This window comes from Poecilia reticulata, linkage group LG19 (assembly GCF_000633615.1).
Source record: "Poecilia reticulata strain Guanapo linkage group LG19, Guppy_female_1.0+MT, whole genome shotgun sequence".
In the NCBI taxonomy this organism is placed as follows: Eukaryota; Metazoa; Chordata; class Actinopteri; order Cyprinodontiformes; family Poeciliidae; genus Poecilia; species Poecilia reticulata.
The window spans coordinates 10,833,883-10,859,981 of NC_024349.1; the positions used below are offsets into that span (position 1 = coordinate 10,833,883).

The 26,099-nt window shown below is 38.0% G+C and overlaps 1 long non-coding RNA gene across 3 annotated transcripts in view; it reads right to left on the bottom strand.

Annotated features, from left to right (window-relative positions):
• Positions 1-26,099, bottom strand: part of LOC103481474 (uncharacterized) — a 97,250-nt gene that overhangs the window by 33,974 nt on the left and 37,177 nt on the right. The window contains exons 3-4 of one of the 3 annotated variants that reach the window (XR_536305.2): positions 14,238-14,366; positions 11,278-11,991 (exon numbers count right to left, since the gene is read on the bottom strand). This is a non-coding gene — a long non-coding RNA (uncharacterized LOC103481474). Of the gene's footprint in view, positions 1-11,277; positions 11,992-13,403; positions 14,090-14,237; positions 14,367-26,099 lie in introns of those variants that run through there. The other 2 variants (XR_536306.1, XR_536307.1) reach the window with 2 other exon arrangements.

A 26,099-nucleotide genomic window follows, 5' to 3' on the forward strand; every position in this document is an offset into this window, starting at 1 on the left:
AGCCATTGCTTTAAATGCAAGATAGAAAGCCAGATCACAGTTTGGAAATTCATTCAGAGACAGAGGCATGAACACATGCCCTCTGGTCTGATGACTAAAATGACCAATATGGRCCACTGAAAGTTACATCAAATCTGGCAAAAACATCCCGATTTTTGGAAGGAAACCCAAATCCCACTGAATTTACAGAAACTTAGACATACATACACCTAGAGCTCGGCAATAAATCTCAGCAACATATATTGTGATAGACACATGATCAATATCAGTAAAAAAATGTTTGAGAGAATTTTCCATAATTTCACTAAACTTCGATCCATAACCGTACAGAACTCTGGGGGATGTAGGCTTTAGTTGCTCTAAAACTAGCTAAGCTAGATGGGTGGCATCAACTCACTCACTCTTTGGTTACCTAGCAACAACCGGATGAGTAACTTGGACAGTAGCAGTTTCAGGTTTAGCCACYGTGCCTCATAAAAATAAAAAACAGAGAAAATGAGTACAACACCTCAAATGGAAACTATCAGGAAAGTTCATGCCACAAGTTTGCTAGTATTTCAGGTATTTATAACAGAAAAACTAAATCAATAATTATTAATATCGACTTATATGAAATCCTTACAAAGTGATATTTTTAAGCGTTTTTTTTTAAAGGACTACACAATATCAAACCTGCATAGGACAAAAGTCCTGAGGGACAAAACATTTATTAGCTCTTAATAAATAATAACGAGACGTTCAGGATAATTAACCTGCAAGATATCCAAAACATTGTCCTATCACTACAAAGCAGCCGGATGAGGAAATGTGAGCTTCAAAGAAACCGAGGCAGACAAGGCAGCACACACTCATGTATTGAAATAATAGCTGACAAAGATCCTCAGCATTTGTGTCAGTGTAATGCTCAGTGGCACCCAAAGCAGCGCCTTTACTAAAGCCTCCAGTTTAATTTGTGCTGATGGGCCTGGGACTCTCTGTGGGCCGAGGAGGCCCATTGATGCAGGCGGCAGTCTGGCCTAATGCACCAACTTGATAGGAGATGAGTGTGTGTTTTCACGTCTTTGTGTGTGTGTGTGTTTATATGTGTCTGTGTTGGTGTGGGGGGAGGATCGAGTGGAAGGAGGGGAGGTTAGGTCGCAGCTAGTGGGCACTTGCTGAGGTAAGACCACAGTGACAGTGAGCAGCTGTGAGAACTTTGATTCTCGCTCAACAGGAGTCCGTGCAAAGTAAGAGCATTTCAGAGGTTTGACAAAGGGGTGTTGCAGGGCTCTGATTAAATGTCAACTATGTGCCGATCTCAGCAAGCAGCTGCAGGTGGACAAAAGTGTTTAAGCAGTCAGAGGAAGGTGATGTCATTTATRAAACTCTTTGATCCACAGGGTTTGAATCCAGCTAAAACCAAGAAACAGGCGGTAGATTTTGAGAATCTGGATTGCTCGAATGCCAAAAAGCAAAAAGATATTAATTATTAGTGTTCACGACTATCAGGTCAAAACTTCTTGTGATGTCTTTAACATGGTAGTTTTGTTCAGCAAGTTGTTCAAATGCCAAAAGAGCTCCAAGTCAATTCATCTTCACTTGATACCCAGCTGATGCCATGTTGCATTATGTAATAAGACCACAATACAATATAATACATTTGGGCTTCAAAGTGTAAAAAAACATAATTAAAACCATRTTATGTCATTATGAATTTGAAAGCATTTTGAAATACTGTCTGCTACATTATGTAATAAAATTATGACCTTTTTCTTTGATTATTACAAAATGCAGAGGCAGCATTTTTTGAAATGATAATGTACAACGTGCCGCATTATATAATAAATGCACATTATATTATAAACCATCACAAACCACTGTTTGTGTTTATCCTAATCAACACTACTAATAATTATGTTGTAGACCCTACATGTTTAAATATTTGTATTATTTGAAAACAAATTTTCTACGGTGACAGATGGATGGATGGATATTTTTTCATAATTCCTCTTTTCTGTTGGGGCTATAAAGTATAAAATTTAATTGCAAACTCTTTTATTCATTCATTGTGTTGYTTTCAAGTAACTGTTAGACAAAGTGATGAGTAAAAAAAACAGAGCCTATTGCAATTAGGTCTTGGACAAATATTTGTTGAAATTGTGAAAAGGTTGTTTTAGATTACATCAAAGTACTATATGTGCAGTCCAATAAAAAATATAAAAAACAGCCACAGCTCCCTGCAAGAGAGAATTTCACTTTCAGGGTCAGTAGTCATTCTAAAGTAACAAGGCAAGCATATGCCACAGTGGTTCCCATAATGTCCCAAGAAAGATCCAATTAATTCATCAATCTGTACACCTCTGTCACCACCTTGTGCATTTTAGCCCCTTGCCAGCAAAGATCCATCTATTACCCGCCAGGTTGTTCAGCACTTAMTCCCCACCACAGTCAGACTGCCAAAAACAGCCATTCACCATGGCTGCTGGGTAATTACACATTGCCTTGACAACGCAAATGATCGTTTTCCTAGCAGTATATTACTTCATTAGTACTTTCCAATATGCTGCATTTTTTTATGTCACTTTTTTCACTTTACTCCATCCATTCGCAACTCGTCTGGACATCATAACAATCATTAATAACTGTCAGACGACAGCATCAGTTCAGCGGGCCGGCTGCCTCATTAGCATGGCCCGGCGTTTGTTCTCTGGTAAAGCTGATTATTTTCTACAACAGGCCAGCCCAATTACTTCAGTGAAATGGTATCACATAAATCAAAACTTAACAAGGTGGCAAATTTGAAGCTATCAGATTCCAAGAGACACTGTAACTAATATGTCACTGTCACAAGTGCTCTCTGTAGGTATGCCTCTGCCATACCAAATACATCATCCCCCAGGATCTCTGAGGCTTTCCAAGGGAAATTACCATATTCACAAAAGTGGAAGCACAAATGGTATGAAAATGTAAACAGGAAAACCTGCTTTGGGGCAGTGGAAAGGGTGAGATGCTCAGAAAGGAAATGATCCCACTATAATACATTTTCAGGTCAGTCCTGGAGTAAAAACGCAAAACGTTTCCTTGGATTCTAGGCCTTTCCCTTTAACTTTTTACATGATGAAAAGAATCTATCATATCATGACAGCTACATCAGAGCAATAAAAAACATGTTATCTAAATATGCTTGTAAACCAATTTGTTTTCTTTTGCAATTATACAACTGCACAACTTTGAAAAGCAGAAGTAGAGCCTCCTGCACAACCAACAAGAACATAGCAAGTGGTTTATGGATGGTAAGTCAACAACAAAACACTTGTCTTTTCCAGCAGTCATTGTATGACAYATGTAGTGATAAAACCAGCTGACCAAACACGCTGAACCTCCACTTAAGTTGCTAGGTTGTTAAGAACTGGGCTCGGTTGGGGTTGCTAGGTAACAACATAGTGTGACTTAATCAATCAAAAAAGTGTTAACTTATTGGCAAAAATGGCTGAATGTATTTTTTAAGTAAGTGGGTTGTTTTTAGAAACAGTCGAAACCCAAATGGAAGAATAAAAGTGTAAAATGTGAATTTTGCATAACAGGTCCCATTTAATAAATAACAATAACAACGATTCTTTACATTACCAACTAGGAATTTAGGTCCTACACTCTTCTTTGCAGAATTGTTCATGTCAGCTGCACTACAGGATTTTCTAGCATAAATAACCTGCATGTCAATCTCACAGTTTATGGTTCCATTAATTATGTCAGGTCGTTCAGGTCCTAAAGCAGAAAAGSAGATTAAGACCATCATAAATGAGGAAGTSTTTAGTTGATCTTTATGCACTTGTGATTTCTCATACAACCAGCCTGTTTGACTGCAGGCATGATGTTCTTTTTCATTTTAAAAAATGCATCCTGCATTAACTAAGGGTAACTTTGATACTGAGTTGTTCTGATCATCTGAAACATTTTTGTGACAACAAAAGCAAAAAGAAGGGCGAATCTGCAGCGGATCAAATCCATTTTACAGCACCGTAGTTGACTAAGACATTCCATCAACTGTGCATTTATTTTATGTAGAAAGAAAATGATCCTGCTGTAATGTGTTTTCAGGTCAGTGCGGGACAATAAACGCGGGCTTTCTGTCGRATCTCAGGCCTCTCGTTTCAACTTTTTACATGATGATATTCATCCATCACGTCATGACAGCTAAATCAGAACAACAACAAACATGCAAACCCAGCAATCTAAAATATGCTGACACCACGTGCAGGCCCATAAATACTGGAATGCTTCAGCTCTGCTTTGTGTGGCCCCCTTTTTTTGTAGTCTGTTTAAACTAGATTTCCAATCTGCTGGGAATTCCCACAACACAGCATGTGTGATAAAGTACACCTCTGGTATAGGCAGTGACATGAGAGTGATTGCAGAAGCTGTGTAAATGGCTTTCTGTTTGTCTGCCCTTGTTTCTTCTCTCTCAGCACACTGAAGCCGTGCTTACTGACTGGTAAGTAAGTGACTGATTTTCTTCTTGATGTTAGTTAAAGAGGGATTACCTCTTGGTAAACAGTCGCCTCGTCTTAACGTCATTTGATTCATTCGTTTTCCTTCGGCGTGCAGCTCCTTCCTCGTTTTTAAGAGAGAATCGAGGACAGACGGATGCAGACTTAAAGTTTCTGATCTTTAGCAGAAGTTATGGAGGGTTATCTTTGGCTGTATATCTCTGCTCTGGCAGCATTCCCTTGGTGATGAAGGATTAACCACCGCAGCTGTCTCCTCCCCGGGATGATGCAGTGCGCTGCTCCCCGACGCGACAGCATCACTTAATCTTAATGTCCGCCTCTACGGAGCGGCCGCACAGGACAAAGCCAATCAGCATCACATGCCATGGGGATGGACCTAMAGCTTGGCCCTGGAGTTTCTCACCCTTGCAGGCCTATTCATCAACTTCAGCCACACCAATCCCAGAGTTCTCCCCTCGCAAACCGCAGCTGAGCCGGCCGGTGATGTATGGGACAATGAAAAGGGTGTGGGGGGTGTCCTGGCACACGCAGGAGAACACTTATCAGATTGCACATTATGCACTGCTTTGTGTTCCCAGGGACAAAAAGGAAGGGAGAGGAGTAATGAATGTACTCTGCCTTTCCTTCAGCCCAGACCACCTATTTGCGGTGTTTAAAGAGATATCTGCTCAATAGTGCTCCGGCATTAAGAATGGGCCAGATCTGGAATAATGATCACTGCTCATTTAGATAAATTGCACTCGGGGAATCAATTTGTAAGGGCCTGAATTCACCTGGAAACTAAAACAATGGAAATGCATCTGCATCTTCTCAGCAACCACCTGCATAGCTGTAGCTGCAAAGAGCTCAGCGTCAGCCAGCTGTGGGTCAGTTTGCCTGTTCGTACCTCCCCTTTGATGCCCAGACATTTTCATTTCATCCCAGTCTACTTTGTTTTCCAACCAGTAAACAAAACCATTTCATACCTGTGTGCCCGACCGTAGTAGTTCAATATTACTGATATGATRAAGATRAACAGAATACAATATCAGAAGATTTTTCCTTCTCTTTCTTTTCCGGCATAAGGAGACCCTCTTCACTCTGTTAGCTTCAGCATCTAGGCCATTTCATATCATGCGGGGGTAATCTAGGGCAGACCCTCACTGACAAAAGTCTCCAGCAACATTAAAAGAAGTTGCTGAAATCGTTACTAGTTGCTTTCTTGATTTTAAAAAGAAAAAAAGAAAAGCTCACGACTGGACCAAAGAGGACTAGAACCAGACATTGGTCACAGCAACAATCACACCTTAATATTTCCCCATAAAATGTTAGACAGTGCCTGATATTTGTCATAGATCCTCTTTAGTTGTGGGAGCAATAAGTCGACTGTTACAGTCTGTCACAAAAAAGATTTGATAAGCTACCCAATATAGCTAATATGTTGTGTTAAGACAACAAGCTTAACATGACATATTCAGAAAACAATGGAGAATTTAAATTAATTTTATGTGTTCTTTAAGGACGATTATGAGTATCTATATGCAGTAATTTAAAAATAATTATAATAAAAACTACAAAGAAAAATAACCTGAACTACAACGGTTTAACTACATACAAAATTGTTTGTTTATGGGTATAAAATGGAAGTATGAAACGGCAATGTCTGAATATGAAATGGGGGTATGAATTGAGGAAGGAGTGGATAAAAAATGAAGCCCATATCCTCCACTGAAAGGTTGGTACTGCTTTCATTTAACATCAAAGAACAAAGGAAGATAAAATCTAGATAACCCTTTAAAGTAACAAAAGTTTGGTCTAAACATATTGATGATAAAATATATATATATATCCCCCACCATATCGCGAGAGTCTTGTAATATAAATTATGCCAAACAATATCGCGACGATAACCTAACCATAGCAATTTGAGTACTTCGGCAGCGTCAGCCGCCGGCCCCTGTTGAGAACCCCATAATAAAGAGATGACACTTTTATGATACCATAATTAACAGTGCTCCAGGATAAAATTAAATCAATATGCCCATCTAATATCATTTTCTCTAGTTATGCAAATCAAACATTCAAAGCCCTTGGAAAGTGATATGAATTGCTTTCACATTTCAGTTCACACATATTATCATATCAGAGCTCTTGGGTTTGATGACATGGAGGACGGTTGGGGGGGGTTAACGATGTGAAGATTTCACTGTAGAGAGAGAAGGAGAGCCTCTCTGACTGCTGATTAGCTCCCTGTAACAGGGAGATAATGTGAGTGCTTAGATCGAAACACTTCTACTCATTTCTAAGATAAAACAGTTAAATCTCACTAAAAGAAATCTCCTGAACATTACAGCTCAGAACTAAGCCCCTGCTGCTGCTGAGTAATGAAACGGCTGCAATATAACAAGGTAGAGTTTAATTCCTGAGAGTAAATCTTAGTACTATTCTCCGGTGAAACTGCACAGCCTTTCCCTATATGGGTGTGGGACAAAAGAGAGGCTGCAAAAGCTCGGCGCAGACAACACGAACAGTAGAAGGGGGAGCCTAATGGCCGTGATTAATGACAATAGGCCAGAGGAGAGCTGGGACACTGGCGCTACATATATCATCCCTTCTCATCAGTCCCTGCACCTCTGTGGCCTCCTCCCTGCAAACCAGCACATTACGCTAAGTAAAAAAAAAAAAAAAAGAACTCATCTGGTCTCAGTCAGCAAACCACAGGCAAGCTTTTCATATGATTCTTTATGGGCCTCGCAGATGATGGCTAAGCAGGGAAATGACATGTAGAATAAGATATAATGAGTAAAGGGGAGACGGCTTTGTGTGCGATCACTCATGTTTTCCATGAACCAAATACTTCCTGCGCTTAAGTCACATCTCCAAGGTCTAATCTTCCATATGGAGGGAGATGAGTTATTGGCTATTTATGAATAGAAGTGATGATGAATGGCGCTGCATTTATCTGCATAAGTAACTCCAAGGCTATAATAAACATAGTTTGCACTCGGGGCAGCGCTTTATTTATGAGGCCTCTACGAATAGATATTATGTGGCCATCATCAGTTCCTTTCACTTCCCCGAGGAGAAGATAGGAAATGGCTCCACTACAGTGGTTTGTAAAAGTATTCATACCTAGTGAACTTTTCCCCTCTTTATCACATCACAACCACAAACTTCAATGCATTTTATTGGTATTTTATGTGATAGAGCAACACAGAGTGCAGCAAAACTATAGTAGATGAAAAATATGGTGAGAGATGGTTTTGAAAATTGTTTTAAAAATAAAATCTGAAGAGTGTGGCATGCATTAGTGTTTCCCTGTCTTCTACACTGACACCCCTAAATAAGATCCAGTTCAGCAGTCACTGTATCTAAAGGTAGAGTCTGCTTATATCTCTTTTAAACTAAATGTAAATACTCCTATTCTACAAAGGCTTCAGATTTTTATTAAAGAACATTAGATGCCATCATGAAGACCAAGAGAAACACCAGACACGTATAAGCTACGTAAAGAATAGATTAGAATTTAGAAGTGTGCCCACCACACTTCTAAGGAGAAAACCTTAACTCTTTTTTTCCCAAGCAGCGACWTCACAAAAAAGCTTTTAGACCCTACAGTCTTTCACTTTAGCTTTGTCACACATTTATTCACACATTATTTATTATTCAACTAGAACTAGCATTTTGTATTGATCCCCAAACGATTACATGGGTGGAAAAAAATCGTTATAATTGTTTCTCCATGTTTTTTTCAGTCTCAACTTGTGTCCTATTTTCCCATTTAACCTTTTATTAATAAAACCTTTTTTTTTTTTTTAAATAAAGTTGGCCTCCTTGCTCACAATTTAGATCATAACATTTCAATGCAGTTCAAGCTACTGGTGTTGGACAAAGCTCCAAGAACAAGTTGTTCCGCTGCTTTATTGAAGAGGCCATGATTTTTAAAAATTGGCCACTCAGAACCAGTGCTGCAGGTTTTTTTTTTCTTTTCATTTTTTTTTTTTTTTTTTATTGCAATGCCCTTACAAAGCCTACAGCCTACTGTAAATCGAAGCTGCTGAAAAAGCCAGTTAGGGCACAAAGTTATGTTTGATCAACCCTCTGAGTCAACTAAGAATAGGTCTGTGATGCTGAATAACCCAGAAGGCACAAGGACATTAAAAAATCACTGATTATCAGCCCTAACAAGCATTGTCATTAAAAATCTAAATTTAATTTAGTTCAAAAGTACTTTATTTATCCCAAAGTGAAAATAAAGCTGTTGTAACTCATATCCTCCAAGAATCTAGAGTCATTAGGAATAGTGATGCTGTGGGCAGGAAGGCTCTCTGACAGCAGTCAGTCTTGCAACATGTGAAGACGCCTCTGACTGAAGACTGTTTTTGTGTGACTGTCTCATGGCATGTCATGACATGCTAACAGCTCAATTTCCAGGCAGCATAGAAGATATTTTATGGTGCAACATCCTGGATGACATCGTGGGTTTTGGCAACCACCGCTAGTAAGCGCCTAAACAAGAAAAGTCCAAGGGGTGTGAACATTTTTGCAAGGCACTGTATATTCAAAACTCTTACAAGTTAAACTCCTGTGAGAAGACTTACTGCCATCACCATAATCAGCTCTACTTGGGGTTTAGTTATGACCAATTAATRAACCACATTCTTGTGGGAATTATAACACACTGAGGAACTTGARGTTTTAATTAGGAGGCACCTTGTTGGATCCAAGTTAATGCCTTCATCGTACTGAAAACATGGCAAATTAATCCCCAATTAATACTACAGGCAGATTTAGTTATTATGAAACAGCTTTCCACATAACAGGGTTAAAAAATCCCYTAAGTTCTTACAGTAATCTTATTTTGGGAGCAAAATACAGCATTTTKCTAAAGAGAAGCTCAACTACCTCCTAGCTTTTACTTATTTTTCTTAATAAGAATAGAAGACGAGATTAATAATCTTTTACCCCAAGGCTATCATCCCCTTTACCAGTTGCATTAATAAGAAGTTATTTTAAAGTCATGTAAAGAAGCAAAGTGCATTTATCCAAGTAAAACCAATTATTTTCAATATCTATTTTCAGGGTAATCCACTGTAAGCACAATTGTATAACAAGACATATWTACTGGCACAACAAAAAGGTTAAAAAGGACACTTATGTTGAGGTTGTGAATTAAGTGTCCTGCAGTTTTTAAACTCATCTTGCATAATTAGGACACTCAGCTTTTCAAAATTTTAACAAAAATTCYTTTATTCTGAACTTAGAGCACTGGTCCTTGTCTTTTGACATCCACCGGAAAAAATGTCCAAAAGCCTTAAAGTAAGTACTTGTTTTATTGCAGCAGTACAATCTCCTATTTAAAAAAAACTCAATCTGCCATTACACATATTTGGTGAGAAGAAAAAACGCACAACCTCCAACCGGATCTATAACCCCAAGTGAATCATACACAACAATAGCAACGACGGGCTACATTTTGGTCATGTTTATTCATTTAATGACACAGAATCTCTATGCTGTTCACCATTTTTGTTTTCTTTCATTTACCACAAACCTCAATCAGGAAAGCTTTATGCATGTGCCCTAGTCTATGCGTAGCTCCACCTACAGGCCTGGGGGAGAAAAAAAAAAACAAAAACAAAAAAAAAACAGTAAAAATATTTTCTGTTTTCTGTGTGAATTAAAAAAATTTCTGGAAAAGGTCCCCTGTGGATGCAGGTGTTTGCAAAACCGACAACCTCTTTAAGGTTGTTAAGAGAAAATATTCTTGTGTGTACAAGAATGTCAGTTAGTATTTTCCTTAAAACCTTGCTGTAGCAGGTAAATCTATTATAAAATACTTTTTACACATTCAGTATTAAATACAAGAAAAAATACTTATAGTGATTTAAAAAGTTACAATTCATACCTGCTTTTTGTGCGCTATGTTTTTTAATGCCTATACACAATTGATGTTATTCCCTCTCAGTATTGGCCGCAACATCTAATATACCAATTATGGCACATAAAAATTCAAACTGGACCCAACCTAACCAATATACATTGTTTTTTGTTTTTTTAAATCAAGTCTTTTTAGTAACTTTCTCTTTTGGGTTAAATTGCTCTAAACATGCGTTCTCACACTGGATTCTTGTTCCGCTTCAWACAAACAGGCAAGTAGGCATGAATCATCACCCCAGTCATCTATGTTTCATGACTGCCTGCTCCTGACAGTAGAGAGAATTAAGAGCTTCTCACCTTCCTCCCTGTGTCTTCTGCTCTCCGAAAGCACAAACACGGCATCTTGCGAGAAAACAAAACATCTTTTGTCTATCTAACTGTTTTCGCCCACTTTCCACGGCTGCTGTGTATAATTAATATCTCAGCAGTGCCCGGGGTTGTCATTTTTCAAATGGTTTCCCTGGAAATGTTCTACACCTCTTAATGGCCCTGCTAATGCTGTAGCTGTCATGTCTTGGACAGCTGCACTTTCAGAAGACAAACTCAGCTGTGCCACCAGCTTCTCTGCGGACTTACTTACTCGCTGGCTTAGAGGCCCGTCTTGCCAGCTGGTGATAGTGCACACAACATTTGATTAATCGGCGCCTTGTGTGCATGAGTGGCGAGTCACCTTCCAGTCTACTGAATATTTTAGCACTTGTTTGTGTGGGAATGTCCATCAAACAACTGGCCACAAATTCAGTCAAACACAAATTTATTGTTCGGCTTGGTAATGATTTGCGAAAATGACAGAAAAATACATTTATGTTTGATAGAAGCAGCACAATTTTTAATAAGAAAACTTTTGTTGAGTTTCAGGGGGCAAAAAAAAACATGTAAATAGACTTTTGTTTTATTTGTCTGGTGACTAAARCTATGAAAAGAGGTTCATTTGGTGTCTGCTGAACCATTTATGTGTTAATTTGGCGCTACATTTTGGATTTTGATTTTATTCTGCTACAAAACCAATGATGAACCGTTTTCAGATTTTTGGCAAAACTCTGCAAATGTTCCACTAAAATACCCTGGTATTTCAGAGAAAATGATCCAGAAATTCAAGATTTCCAGAAACAGACTCAGCATCAGTTTCTCCACTTAACTCAACAGCGGGCATGAATATAATCCCATGTTTAATATTAAACTGATTTTGAAAAAAGAAATTAAGCTAAAACCATCTAATTGCCATCTCATCTGACTTAAACATACAGATTTTGGCAAACTTTATCTGGATAGTTAGTCCTAGATTATTTGAGTATTTATTTACATATCTTTGCTAAGGACGACAATTGAGCAAAGGGCATTTGCTTGGTTTGAAAATAAATCATGAATATGTATAGATTTAATATATGCATATGTCTAAACGAGCTGTATGTTATTTTCATGTTTTTATTCTCTAATGTGGTTTAAGCTTGTATTTACATTCCTTTTCTTGCAGCACACCGACTTCAGGATTATTGCAAGTTAACTAGGAATTTCTTCCAATGGATTAATTTGTGTCTGACAGAAGATCCTTTGGTGGTTTGTTGAGCYGGAGGGCTGAAAAAATCTGCAATTCAAAGTATAGTTGTTAGAACTGATATTTCAACCAAACTTTCTCAGTTATAGATCAAAGAGTTTCTGGAATAAAATTAAAGCCCTGAGAGCAGTTTGTCCACCCCCTTGAAGCGATCATAAGATAAAATGGAGACGTCACAAGATAATCAAGTTTCGACAGAGGCTAAAAAAAAAGCAATATTTTTTTTCAAATGCTTACAGAGATAAGGTCATGTGGAGCCTTAAAAATTAATTTTAAAAAAAGAAAAGGAATGAAGAATCATATCTTAGCTTTCATATACAGTAGTTAGAAAGTAATATGAATTAACAAAAGGAGTGATTATGAACAATTAATTTCCGTTTTGTCTGTCATCTTMTGACTCTTTCGCCTAACAAATCAAGGTTAGGACCTGAATACTTTAAATCCAGAAATGATTACTTGAGACTATAGCTGTTTTGGTGAACAATTTATGTATAGACAATGTGCAACAACAAAAATAAACTTAAATGGCATTGCAACCTAAATGAGCTTGCTTCTTTTACATTTATGTGTACACAGACTRCATATCCTGCATGCCTCTTGTTGATTGGTAAAAATACGTAAAATGTATTAAAGTAAATGCATTCTTCTTTTTTTTTTTGCAGTAGCATAACCTGACAGTAAAAAATAAAAAGTCCAACCTTTAGCTTAAATACATTGTTTTTTCAATGGAGGGAAAAAATAGTGCATATTTTTTTGTAATAAATCATAAATGTAATAATTTGTCTTACCTCTAACAATTCATACAARGTAAAATTAACTGAAACTTTATATTAAGTGAAAATAAAATTATAATAATGAATAAAAATTAACAACCCATCACTTTCTTTGTTCCTGCTGTATAAATATAATGAAGAGGACCTGAAATTCAAGAAAGATACATGTGAAATGTCACTTATGCTGGTACCAGAGTTTGATATGCGATAAAAAAAAAAGCATGAATTAGTGGGGCCAAACATATTTATTACTTTTCACTCATTCTGTCTCTTACTCTGATATTCCTCTCTCTTATAGCAGCCATTACAGCTATATGAATATGGACAAATATATAACTTATGGTAAAACATTACTTAGTGACTTCTAGGAATTTTTGACAGACTTTTCTTACCCCTTCGCTTTAGTCCTTCCCTGTTTTATGTCCTTCCTTCCTGATTGAAAGCTGGTTGTGAAACCTAATTTTTATAGTTTACTGTAACATATTCAGAGCAAGACACTCCAAAAAGTCCTGCAGTGTGCATCTTTCTTTTCATCTCATTTTTATTTGAAACCAAAAACATATTGTCATCCAAACAATGACAGGAAATGCCACTGTTCTTGCCCTCCAATTAAAAAGGATAAAAATGRACAAAAAAGGTTTTTAAAACCCTTTAGCTTTCATTTGAGCTTTCTTTTTCACATGCAACACCCCCTGAAAAAAGGCCAATTTAACATCCCTTCAACACAAAGCATAAAACAGATCCACTGAAGTCCARATCTGCCAGTAATGATAAGTAAAACCACCATGATGTGTGATATAATCACTGGGTAAGCATAAGAGCTGCTGTTTTTCTCTTTTCTAACACTATCTCTTTATTCCTCTGCTGAAAGCAGATAGTGTAGACTGTGAGATGGCTATCATAATTCATGGGAGTTCAGACGGAGTTCAGGACAAACACTTCACATGCTTGTTACTTGTTAATAAAATGACAGAAGACAGATAAAGCCCCTGTTTTTTGGACATGTGGATCATGTGTGTGGGGGTATGTGTGATCAGCGCTCAGATGGTGGAAATAAAGAAGTCATTGTAGCAGCCAGGCTTCACTCGAGGTCAGAGGACCATGTAATAGTGTTAATCTTGAATCAAGAAGTGTGAGGTCACAGGACATAAGATACCGAAACACAAAAACAAGTTTAAGTAGAGGACACTAACTATTACAGCCTTGAAAAACCGTGGCTTTTTTATGTCTGCATCTCTGTCTGAAGCGAAGCATGCAGGTGGCCCCTCTGCCCCCCGCTTTCCAGCAGCTTAGACCTGGCTGTTTGATGAGGGTTTATCCCTCAGCTGACATATTATCATTGGACAGGCCTCTGGCTGAGAAAAAAGAACGAGCGACGCATGGGATTAGCCTCCGCACTCGTGCTAATGCAGTCAAACTGTCARAGGGATCAAAGCCGCTCGCTTCAGATTAAGACCAATTAAAGCAGGTGGCCCTGCACAAATTAATAGCTGGAGCACTCACCTGTTAAAAGGAGGAAAAGCACTGAGGGGCTTTGTTCTTTCGGATGAAGTGAGAAGGTGTCCAGCTTTCCTCTTGCCAGTGATGCGTTTCGGCAGGCAGTCAGCAAACACAATCACTTGTTTCATGGTGCTGAGAAAAAACAAAGCATGTGCTTAAGTTCTTCCACATGAACTCAAGCCTCCCGAAGTGAGTGGCCGTGTGCTTGATGCGAGCCRGACAGTTGTGACTGATGCTTTTAGTAGTTAGCTTTAAGATAAATGGCAATACTTCATTTCAGTCCTTGCAAAACTATTTATACTCTTTGGACATGTTTACATTTTGTTGCATTGTATRRCATTAAAATATACATGGTTCTCAACATTTTTGCCTCTTGTGTTTAGAGATGCTTTCCATCCAATCTGACTGACTTTTTGATACTGGTAAAAAAAAAAAAAACCTCTAGCAGATCTTCCCAAAAGYCTGTTTACAGTAAAAAAGTGAGGGGACCGAATACAAATGCACTCTAGAGACTATTTTGTTAAAACGTTTTAAAACTACAATGTCTAAAGTCAAAAAGTTCAAGAGGTAGAGATACATTTGAATAGGATTGTGTTAGACAACAGCTTGGTCTTTTTCAGTGCTCTACACTCWAAGACCTAGAAGGTTTTCAAATGACCCAACACAGCTAAACAGCAAGAGTCTCTTATTTCAAAATTATAAGACTGCTTCATCCAATTTAGAAAAGGGTTTTTCCTGTCTGAGACTGTTTTGGAGAGCGGGTTAACAGTCTTACAGAAATGTGAACATCTGAGTCTGAGGCATCTGAACCACAGCTGGTCAGATAGCCTGTGGGGTCATCTGAGGGCCAACGGAGGCTCTGCTGATCAAGGCCTCTCCTCTCGACAGGGGGATGAATGATGACTGCGGAGTAAATGCCAAAACTATAAATTTCATCCCACACTGAGCCAAAGCTCCTCCAGAGTTTATTTACATTTTGACATAGCATCTACTCTCGAGCGTCAATGTCGAAGGATCTCTCAGGATGGGGTGAATTAGTGATGCCAGTGCACGCGCTCTAAAGCACACATAGTCCGGGAAAGTTAATTTTGCTCCGACATGTCGGCCGTGCATGGCGCTGCTGAGAGGACTGAAAGAATCTTTCATTAACTTGTCTTTTCTAGTTACGCTCCCTGAATCTTGCTTTTGACTCGATCCAGCAGTGCTGAGCAGATCCAGTCGCAGCGTGTAAACTGCTCCTCAAACGCCGCTTTGTCCCATTAATTACTAACATTAATGAGAACGCGGGGGAAAATAAGGGAAAAGAAAGTCTAAAGAATCTGAGACCAGTCGCATTTTTATATGTGGAAACTAAATAAATAACCTCAGCACCCCTGTGGCTAACTTTCCAATGGGGCTTCGTAAGAGAGGCCTGTTTGATGTGGATGCCTAGAGTCGACTGTGTTTGGACAGTCATGAGGTGGGGCTGCCAGGCTTTTAACTGCTCCAGAGAACACAACCCACCACAGAGTGGCTCATAGGAGTCCCTCTGTCCTGAGGCTGGACACAAACTATCAACGGAGAGAATGAAAAAGAGAGAGAGAGCCAGACAGAGACCCACACTGGGATTTATTTCAGCACAGACCTGCAGGCGAAGACTGTGGAACACCTAAAAACATTTGCAGCCATTTAAGTTTATACTAGAAAATASAAAAAAATGAGGATTTCACTTAATTTGATTTGTATTTGCTGTATTTTGTTTGATTCTTGTGATGTTGTCAAAGGTGAAACTGTGGGATCTCAAAAGTAGCTTAAAGTAAAATCATTCATCCCACCGAAGATATATTCAGACAGGGTGCAAATAACTCGTTGCTCCCATTTAGTGCTGTGGGAAGCAGGGAATGTCTAATTTGAGAGAACGAGCGTGCTTAAGTTATTACTGCAGAAAGGCAATCTGTCAAAGGCAGGCTGTTTTGGCATGTCGCATACCACTGCTGAGATCATAGAGTCAGATTCTGCTTGCAATTACCGCCGAAGGACCTTGGGTACAGGCAGGCGGCCATTAATCCTCCTTCTGGCCCCGCACATTCTGACATGTCAAAATCCTCACTGTCCTCCGCACAACGACTCAGGGGGGGRAAAAARAAATGAAATTAAAAATGCWCCCGAGCAGCCAAAACCACACCAGTGGAGTAATCGACGCCATCATTAGTTTAATTATGTTCCTTTAAGTCGGCAGTATGTTATTATGACTTACTTTGTCCTGTATGAATGTTATGTAGGGAGAGGAGACCACTGACATGTGCTTGATTAAGAGTTTATTAGAAAGTGGAGGGGGACAAAAAGAAGAGTCCCAGTTGTGAAGTGAGTGGTAGTTCTTTTTTTTTTTTTTATTATTATTATTATTATTATTATATTTTAGAGCAAGAAAACCTGAAAATCTCAAAGGTATGTACTAGGAAAAATCTAAATTGGCCTTTCTCTTGTTTTTCAAAATGAACTAAAACTTCTTATCTCATAAAAAAACAAAAATCACTTGCAGTCACACCCTCAACGCACTTTCACATCCACAAGGTCGACGTCAGCGTCCACCACCATTTTGAAGTCTGTCATTGTGTTTTGTTCCAGAAAAATAATGTATAGCTTTCTTGTAAAAAAAAAAAAGTTAAGAGAGTAAAGTAAGTAAAGAGACCAGATATCTTCTCGCCCACCAAGAACAGTTCTCTAAACTCAGGAATAAACACACTTGAAAACTTAAAATTCAAGGATGCAACAACCAGAAACCAGTAATAAAAATAAAAAATAAAAGTGGATTTTGTAGGTGGAAGAAGAGTTACTACAAAATGAAACACAAAATATTCAAGTGATATCCACTTAAATAAAAAAAAACCTCWGTGAAGAATGAAACTATGTTAACTGAGAGCCTCAATCCTTTGCTCAAGGTAGCTGTTGAAGTAACTTCTCCAGTTTGGGCGTCACTGGCCCAAGTGGGCTAATGACCACAGGCAGGCATGGTATAGTTGCCTTCCCCTGTCAGGCTTTCTCCAGCTCCTCCCTGAGCYCTTGGTTTTTCTCCACCTTCCTGATGTTTCAGTCATGTGGCTGACAGTTGGTTGACCATTACCACTTCCGCTTGTAAAAATCGCAAATCAGCACGTACTTCAGTCTTAAAGTCACAGTCTGGTATAATTTCGGTTAAAGCGAGAGAGAAAAATACAAAGCAGCCACTTTGRAATTGACTTGTGATTTGGTTGGATTTTTTTWAATTAATAAAGTATAGCCATTACACGGATGAACAGATGGATGGAAGGAAAAMAATAAAACCATGCACTTTGGAGCTGTTTTGATAAATAGACAACACAGTGTAAGGTCGCAAATTCACCCTAAATGATTTTCATGGATTATGAATCTGGTTGATTTATGACCATTGATACAATTTAAAGTAGCTTAAAACCACTATGCCTACTTGCAAAAAAAAWWMMWTTWWTWAWKRAAAACAAGATTGTAAGAATCCAGTTGACATTCCGTGAACTATGGCATTACCCTTATTGTCACGCCTTCAAATATCTGCGTGGTGTGTCATGGTATGTCTGAGCATCTGTGTGCAATTGGAATGACTAGCATGACTGCCGTGCAGATGGTCACAGGATGTGACCACCTCAGATCTCCTGTTCCCATCCATCCACCGCTAAATAGCTCCTTTGACACTCTGTGCACACCGCCTGTCCTGTCCTAATCACATGATCATCACCATTTTGAAAATAGCACAAAAACGAGATGAACAGATTCACAGCACCAAATCCAAGAACTTTTGACCTTTTTGCAGCAGGCCGGGTGTCACGAGTTAGTCCTCTTGATATCACTCTTTGAAAGCTTAATGYCCAACTGCCCTGCGTCATGGCCCCCCGCTCAACCGCTAAATCAGATTTATAACTACTGTCAAAGRCAGGAATGAAAGATAGATTAATCTTCCCCTCACAAGTTTACATCTTGGGCATCTGGACTGCTGATCTTGCCCTAACAAGCACAGAGGTCTTGGTGAGCTGTCTTTTAATGTTGATGTGTTTATGTCCAGAGATGAATGGTGCTGTCAAAGGAATCTATTTATACAGCAGTTATATGGCAGTGCCACCAGATCCAGGACATTTCACTTCCCAGAGACGGGCACCAGCATCTGTTATAGGAAGTCAGCAAATAGCACTTTCTTCTTGGTTTGGAGATCTGTTCAAGGTACGCTTTGCATGTGTTACTGTCAATTACAAAAAAWAAATAAAGAAAACTGCTGACACTGTACATATGAATAGTTTTTTTTTYCCCTATCTAGTCCAAAATCATGACCCAAATCAGACATTAGAAAACTTGTCAGTCAGACAGTGCCCATAAAAAGTATTGGATGTTTTACTTTTTTCAAAAATTTTCAAAAAATAAATACGCCTTAGTGTTCAAGTGAAAACTGCTTCCTACAAAATAATGACAATAATTGGGAGGATAAATATTCACCCCCTTTAAAGTGACCGACCTATTTAAACAGAAGTCCAGCCAATTGGCAATAGATATAGATACTTCACACTTAGTAAAATGCCAATCACCTGAGTGCAGCGACTCGAGTGACTGTACTCTAAAGACACCTGTGTCTGGAGGAGTCTTCCAACAAAGAACGAAGTATAATTTCAGTGTCCAGAGCCTCAAAAGATCAAGATTATTCCTCTAATGTTAATTGGATGAATAGTAATAGCTTACAGTATGGGTTACTTCCAAAAGTTTAAAATCATAACTTGTCCTTCGCTGTTTTTCTACTCGTACCAGAAAGAAAACATGAAGACAAACACGACGGAATGTGCAATTTAAAGGGGATCGCAAAAGGATATCTGTTCAACAAAGCCACCTCAGACTTTTATCTCTCCTGGCCTCCTCCATGACCCTTCATACTGCATTTTCTTCTTTCTTTTTTTTTTTGTTTACACTGAGACCAATGGTAAAGCATCCCGAGTGCAGGACATTCCTCTTATCTCGACTAATCTCTCCTGGATCATCCATAAACCTCACTTTATTAGCTCATGCACAAGGATCATCCATGTGGAATTAGAGCAAAAAGAAATTAACCAATGTAACTTTATTCAGATGTTCTGAAGGCAAACGCACAGCGATGTTGTTGAAATTTACTTTGAAAACCGTTTCTTATTATCCGTGAGGCATGAGAGGTTCAGGCTCAATGGATGCCAGGTGATCCCCGATGGGGGTGGAGGTGGTCCTGCTTCACACAAAATCAATTCTGGCCTTTGGTGTTGGCAAGACAGCAGGGTAGGGGGGCAAAGAGAGGGGGGGGAACACATGTCTGATACCTCCTGACTTTTTCATGAGGAACTGTTTGAAGTTTCAAACCCCCACAGAGGATTCTTGGGGCGATGAATGCAGAAAGGTGCAGCTTAGGGCTCAGGCATATTATCATCAATGAAATCCGTTGCACAGCTTGATGAAGAGGAGTCTAACRATTTAAATTTTAAGGCCAAAGTCAGTTCCTTACATTTTTGCATCCTAAAATTGGAGAATTTGAGGTTATTATTCTATTTCTTCTGCTGCTTTCTTTTAATATGGACATGCTTTCTTCAAGAAGCCCCTCCTAAGCCATCCTCTTCTTTAGTAGCTCTGTTCACAGCCTGTTCTGCGCACAAAGAAGAAGAGCACAACCTCAAAGCGTCTTTTGTCACAGAAGCAGTGAAGGGTAGTGACTGCGATTCATGTGATGGGGTAAAGAGGTGTGGAAGGTACTGAGGAGGGTGGGCTGACACTGAAAGGCTTCAGTTTTGCAGCCCTGGTGGTCCGCTCTCGCAGCTGTTTTTGCAATAACAAAACTCTGCCATTTCTTAAGAAGTCCGATAGTAACATGTTCATCACCAGCTCCGAGAGCGGTTTTGCATGTTGCTGAACGACTGAAGTCTTGCATATTTCTGGTTTCACCCTRGCATGACCTGCTGAACATCATGTCAGCGTGATGTGTCTTTTGTTTCACACACTCAGATTCCTTGGCTGACGGCTGTGTTGTTGGACCTCCATCATTCGCACCGTGTTCTGCTTCAGTAGAGCAGCTTAGAATAAATGTTTTACCTCTAACAGCAGGCACCAAGGGGAGTTAAAGGGCAGAATGCTAAACAATAGTTGTAGTTAAAATTTCTTTAGTTAGTTTGTGTTTAATCTAAATTGTGTGTTTTAGCAAAAATTCTCAAAAAGCATGTATTGGACTTCAAATAACTGTGTTAACTGACAGCTATTTTAAGGGATTTTACTTCTAGTTTTTTTTATATTGTCAAAAGAAAAGCCTTATAGAAGAAAACATTTAGAAATGCACTGATCATAAGTTTGAACCCAATTTCCGAACACGTCATCATTGAATAAAATCTGGAGCTTAGGGGGAAAAAATGCACTTTGTGAGTAGAAGAAGTGATCTGCAAGACTAGGTTTGATTCATTTTAAATCAAGAAAATAATTTAGAATGAATTTTAAACTATTTTTAACATCTTATATTAGTGATTAGCACAATTAGCATTATTGCCAGTCTATGTTTACATTTCCTATGAAGAAAATAGACATTACAAGAGATTACCAACATTTTCAAACAAAGTATCTTCCACAAAAGATGGAGGCTGGAAGCTGAAATCATAAAAATAAATATGTTCTGTAATACATTTGGTCTTCCTGTTATACTAAAGTTGGGTTCTGGTCAATTTGATACCGATCCAGTTTGATAAGATACCCTCCAGGTGTGTATAAATTGACATTGTGCCACACATAGCTCTGCTTTGAACCACCCCAACATTTTGAATAAAATGACAAAGAAAAAACTGCAAGATTACAAAATGGAGGAGGAGTAAAATGACCAGCACCCACAGAGACTAGCTGTATGATGTAGCAGCCTAAATTAACAACCACATTACTCCCTATAAAACATAATTTCCTTAAAAAAAAAATTATAGGCCTTTTTGTTCTTCCTCTAATTTAAAATCCCTTAATGATGCCAAAATGTCCTAATTTACATGTGTCCCTCCTTCAGTAACAACATCCACACCAAAGAAAGTTGCTGCAATCTGTTAGCACTTACGTGTGATGTGTTTGCTGATATAAATTTGTGTTTAAGATAGATTTTTTTTTATTTTTGACTCTCAAAAGATCTGATTTTTTTTCCCCTCAAGGATCCCATGTCTGCGAATATCAAGTTGAATGTAGCCCAATTCAGGTTGCTCTGTAAACCCTACGAAAATTAATGCATCACCAGATTATACGTGCAATATAAAACATTGTTTTATCTTGCAAGAGGTCAAGAAGGGGGTTATATTTAGCATTTTAAAAAAAGTTATACTATGTCAATGTAGTTTTCTTCTTTTGGTGTATATTAAATAGAGACTGACTCCAAGACTCCAACTTCTCAGACGTTAAAACTACCAGACCAACCAAAGTTAATTACATAGGTCATTGATGGTGTTGGGGTCAAAGATTCCACTGAAGAGCATTAAAATTATATTAGCATTATTTAAAGGACCCTTTCAGAAAAAGTGAATAACAGTAACCATGAATTTAGTGACTCATACAGTGCTATGGCAACAGGATACCATCCATGAATACATTACAAAATCAAAGCTGAAATAAAGCCATTTTGGCAAATTSATTTTTAATGGTGAGCTTAAGACCAGTAACAAATGTAAGTCCAGTATAATTTCACATCCAGAAAATAAAACTTTAATGCAGCCAATTTCAYGTTAATAAAGTGTAATGTTAATAGATTTGACAGATTTTTTTAAACTTTTATATTACCTACTGCAGACATGTGTCACTTATGTCACATAATGACCTAATAAAAGCACCACTGAAGCAGAAGACAAGCTGGTAAATGAGCTGCCAGGAGTATGTTTTGAAACAGTGTTTTAAAGAGATCCTGGCGTCTATGTGTGAGACATGACTTCCTTCTTTTTAACAGTGGGCACTTCAAGCGCTGGCTCGGTGTCAACCCTCCTTTCTAATGGACAGCCACAAAGCTGACAGGCAGTAAATCAGAGGAAGTATAGAAAGCCATTAGTCCAGGGATACACAATAAAAAGCGGTAATGGTCTCATAAAGCCTGCAACACCACAGCAGACATTCTGATTCTGTCTATTAAGGAGTACGCAGAGTCTCAGATGAGTGAAAATAGGGAAGACATTTCTCTTCTGTGCATTGTTGCCTGTGGTCCTGTGTTCGTGATCAATGTACAGTGAAAYGCAGTGCCCCGAAAACTATTTATTTAGATTGTACCATGGGTGAGAGAATATTAGAGGAGAACGCTGTGATTATGAAGCGCTTGTATGGAGCTCTGTGTTATAGACACTTTACTGACGTACTGAGAGTTGGTTAAAATTTGTTTTCTGGATTAAAAAGGGAAAAAAAAACATTTGTTCAATTGAAATGTATAAAATATAGGTCACAACTTTTAAAAAATTGTTAATGTAATAATGAAAACCAAATTTTTACCTAAGCCAAATCATTAGGTATGTATACACCATCTTTTTATGCAATATATTTGAGCAGAAATTCAGACTGGTCTATGACTGAAATTTTTTTGCAATTCTCAATACATAAAATTGTCATCAACATATACGTTTGTTTTGACATGGTTTAGTCCCCATTCAATCCATTTTATTAAAACTGAGAAGAAAATGAAAGTTAAACTGGAGCCTTGGGGAACACATGGAGGCATTGTAAGTGTGTATCGTAATTTAAATGGCAACACACTGAATCCTCTAGAAAAATAATTCATACATTTGGAGACCTTTTATTAAGACCCAAAGAATTGCTCTGATCAATAGTATTGAATACTTTAGAAATAACAGTGTAGGCATTGGTTTTAGTATAAAACCTAAGGGTGGGAAACACAGAAGAAACAACCAGGATTTATTATAACATAAATGTATTTTGATTGAATTTAGTCCTGATCGTAGTTCATTCAATAACAGAGAAATACAGGCTGAAGTTGATCATTGAGGAAAACCTATAGAAACTGTACTCTTGTTTATCATAACAATGAATAATTKTGTATAAATGTTGCATAAATGACAATGTTATCAATACATAAATGTGGTTTGGTTGACTTTAGTCCCTGTCCTCACTCACCCAGTAAAATACAGAATAAAACTGTGGCTAAAATGTATCCCCGAGTATGACCAGTAGACACTGTAGGTTATATAATATTCTTTGTATAATGTTCTTCTATCTTATTAACTTCTTCTATTTTTGGAACAAAGTTTACCAGTAACCTGGTCATGAAATATTCCTGGAACTAAGGTGTGAAGGAGAAATGCGTCTAAAAAACATGTATGATCCTGAACCTGAAGTGTCCACTTGTGACACCGACGACGACAACAAGAGCCCTTTCTACTGAAACTGTTTTCAGATCGTTGAACGTTGCAGCCTGCTTCACATAACAACAGACGCAAGAACAGAATAGATTAGACACCAATAACGGATGGCCTGGCCTTCTAGAGTAAATATTATGTAAACAGATTCAGTCCAAATCCAAACAGAGGGTTTTGACAGAAAATGTTAAAAAAAAGAAAATTGACAAAATATTTTTGTGAGTTGCATAGCCAGAGGCTCGTCTGTATTCAACAGGAATATAAGTCACTAGAAAACAAAATCTTCCTTAAACTGTGCCAGCAACACAACCAGCTGCCAGATGTCTAAATAATTTCACAAAAATCAACCCAAATTTCTCCTCCTGAGAGATAAGAAATTCCTCAGAGTGACATTTCAACAGGCTGCTCCTAAACTTACAGCAAGGCTGAACTCGCCCGAAGACAATGACAAGCTCCTCTCTGTCTGATGTCACTTCCCATTTCCAGGCCGACCGCTATCTGCTGCTGGCTTCTGCCAATAATAGCTCATCAAAACAACACAACCCGTCTTGGCACAAAAATAAAGGCTGCACTCCACGTCCGTGCCACTCAGTTGTCAATTAAGACTCCTCTTCACACTGACWCTTGTGACTTAAAAGAAACAGTCAAGAGTGTGATGAATCYGAGTCGACAGATGAGAAGGCAGTGCGCTGCGTTGCAGTACCATAATGCACTTGAGATATGGATAACAACTGACACCACTGGCAGGTCTTATGAAGTTTGATTTCATTTGTCAGGCCTCTTCTACTTTGTCTTTTCAGCTCACTCGCTCCCTCGCTTTTCAATCATCATGGTAATAGCTCATTCTGATCGCCTGAAGACACTCAGCCTCGTTTTCATTTAAAATGCAGAGACATAAATATAGCAGGCACTGCTATGAGCAACATATAGTCACAGGAGGCAGGGGGAGCACAAAAACTAAGTACACCCCTACAGATTCAATCGGATTTAAGAGAGAAATCAGCAGCCTTTGTGAGTTTTGAGCAGTTGGTTGATCTTGAGGGTACAAGCCCCCATTAAAAATCTCAAGAAGAAAGAGAAGCAACATTTTGCTGCCGATAAGTTTTTTTTAAGACTGAGACTTAAAATAAAAAGGTCATTATTTTCACACGCAAAACATTTAAGACTGGAAGGAAAACATACATGAGACAAAATATGATATCGTGTTGAGCACAAAAAGGGATTCTGGAAAAATGTTTTGGCAAAAATAAGAATTACCTGTTGTTTTGCCATTAAATGTTTAACAAACCTAACATAGTCTTAAAGCCAAAAGAAACTCATTGAACGTGTAACTTTTATATTTTCAGAAATAAAGTGTGTTCAAAAGAATCTCTGTTCAGTGTAGAATKATCCACTTCTGGTTTGAGTTGTATAAGTTCAATAGATTTTTAGCTCGATAATCAAATTCATATCTGACTCGAAGAAAAARGAACATATTATTATAGCTCTTTAGCTTAAAACTGCAAAGAAGCTAAAAAGGTTAYGTTGGTATTCATGACTAGCGTGTCTGTTGGTTGTGATATCCTCAAGCAGCAGACAAATCCATGCTATCTTGATTTAAAGTATGTTGCCAGCTTTACACTTGTTAAATAATTGATGAAATTATGACAATTCGTTTTGCTTGTGGAGGAACGCTTAAAACATTTGACCCAAGCCATACAGCCCAAAGCCAATGTGACTAAAAACTGAGGAAATGTATGTAAGCTTCTCACTTTGAATACATTAATAAGTAAATATCTAACATATTTATTAAATAGAAACAATGTTGGTCATTTTAAATGAGCAAAAACCAGAAAAGTTTAACTTCAGACAATGAGGAGAAGAAAAAAAAAGATCAATGTCTTTTTTATGTAGTGTATGTAAACTTCTTGTTAAACTGTGTGTGCTTATTTTAAAATGTATGCATGTTCATTTGTGGCTATGCAATTTAGCACTTTATTCAAATGGAAAAGCTGTAAAGATTATAGTTGTTTCTGAGAAACTATTCTCAGCCAAATTGATTAGATTGGATCAGACATTTGTCAATTTATTTGCACCCAGTTGTTTTTAGCAAGCCTGACAAAAGCTCTTTGATATATTAGAAATACTGTGAGGTATTTTAATATAATCAGATTTCAAGCCATAATATTTGCACCCCTTTTTAACACATGGAATCTGCTTGGAGAAACTGCAGAAAACTAAGAGCTACAACTCAGTTTTCACATGCCTTAGTTAGCATGTAGAATTTCAAACAAACAAAATGACAATTAGAGAAAAACGGAAYAAGTGTGGCTTGCTTTGAAGGGTTGCCAGGAAAAAGCCTCTATAAAAAGAATTTAGATGCATGACTTTCCAAAGCTTCATCTAAACAGACTTTTGGAACAAAGTTCTTCAGACAGACGACAGTAAAGTAGAAACAATTTGTCTTAATGTGCAATGTAAAAACAAAGCGATGAGTTGTCCATGAAGTTTTCTGTACACAGAAGTT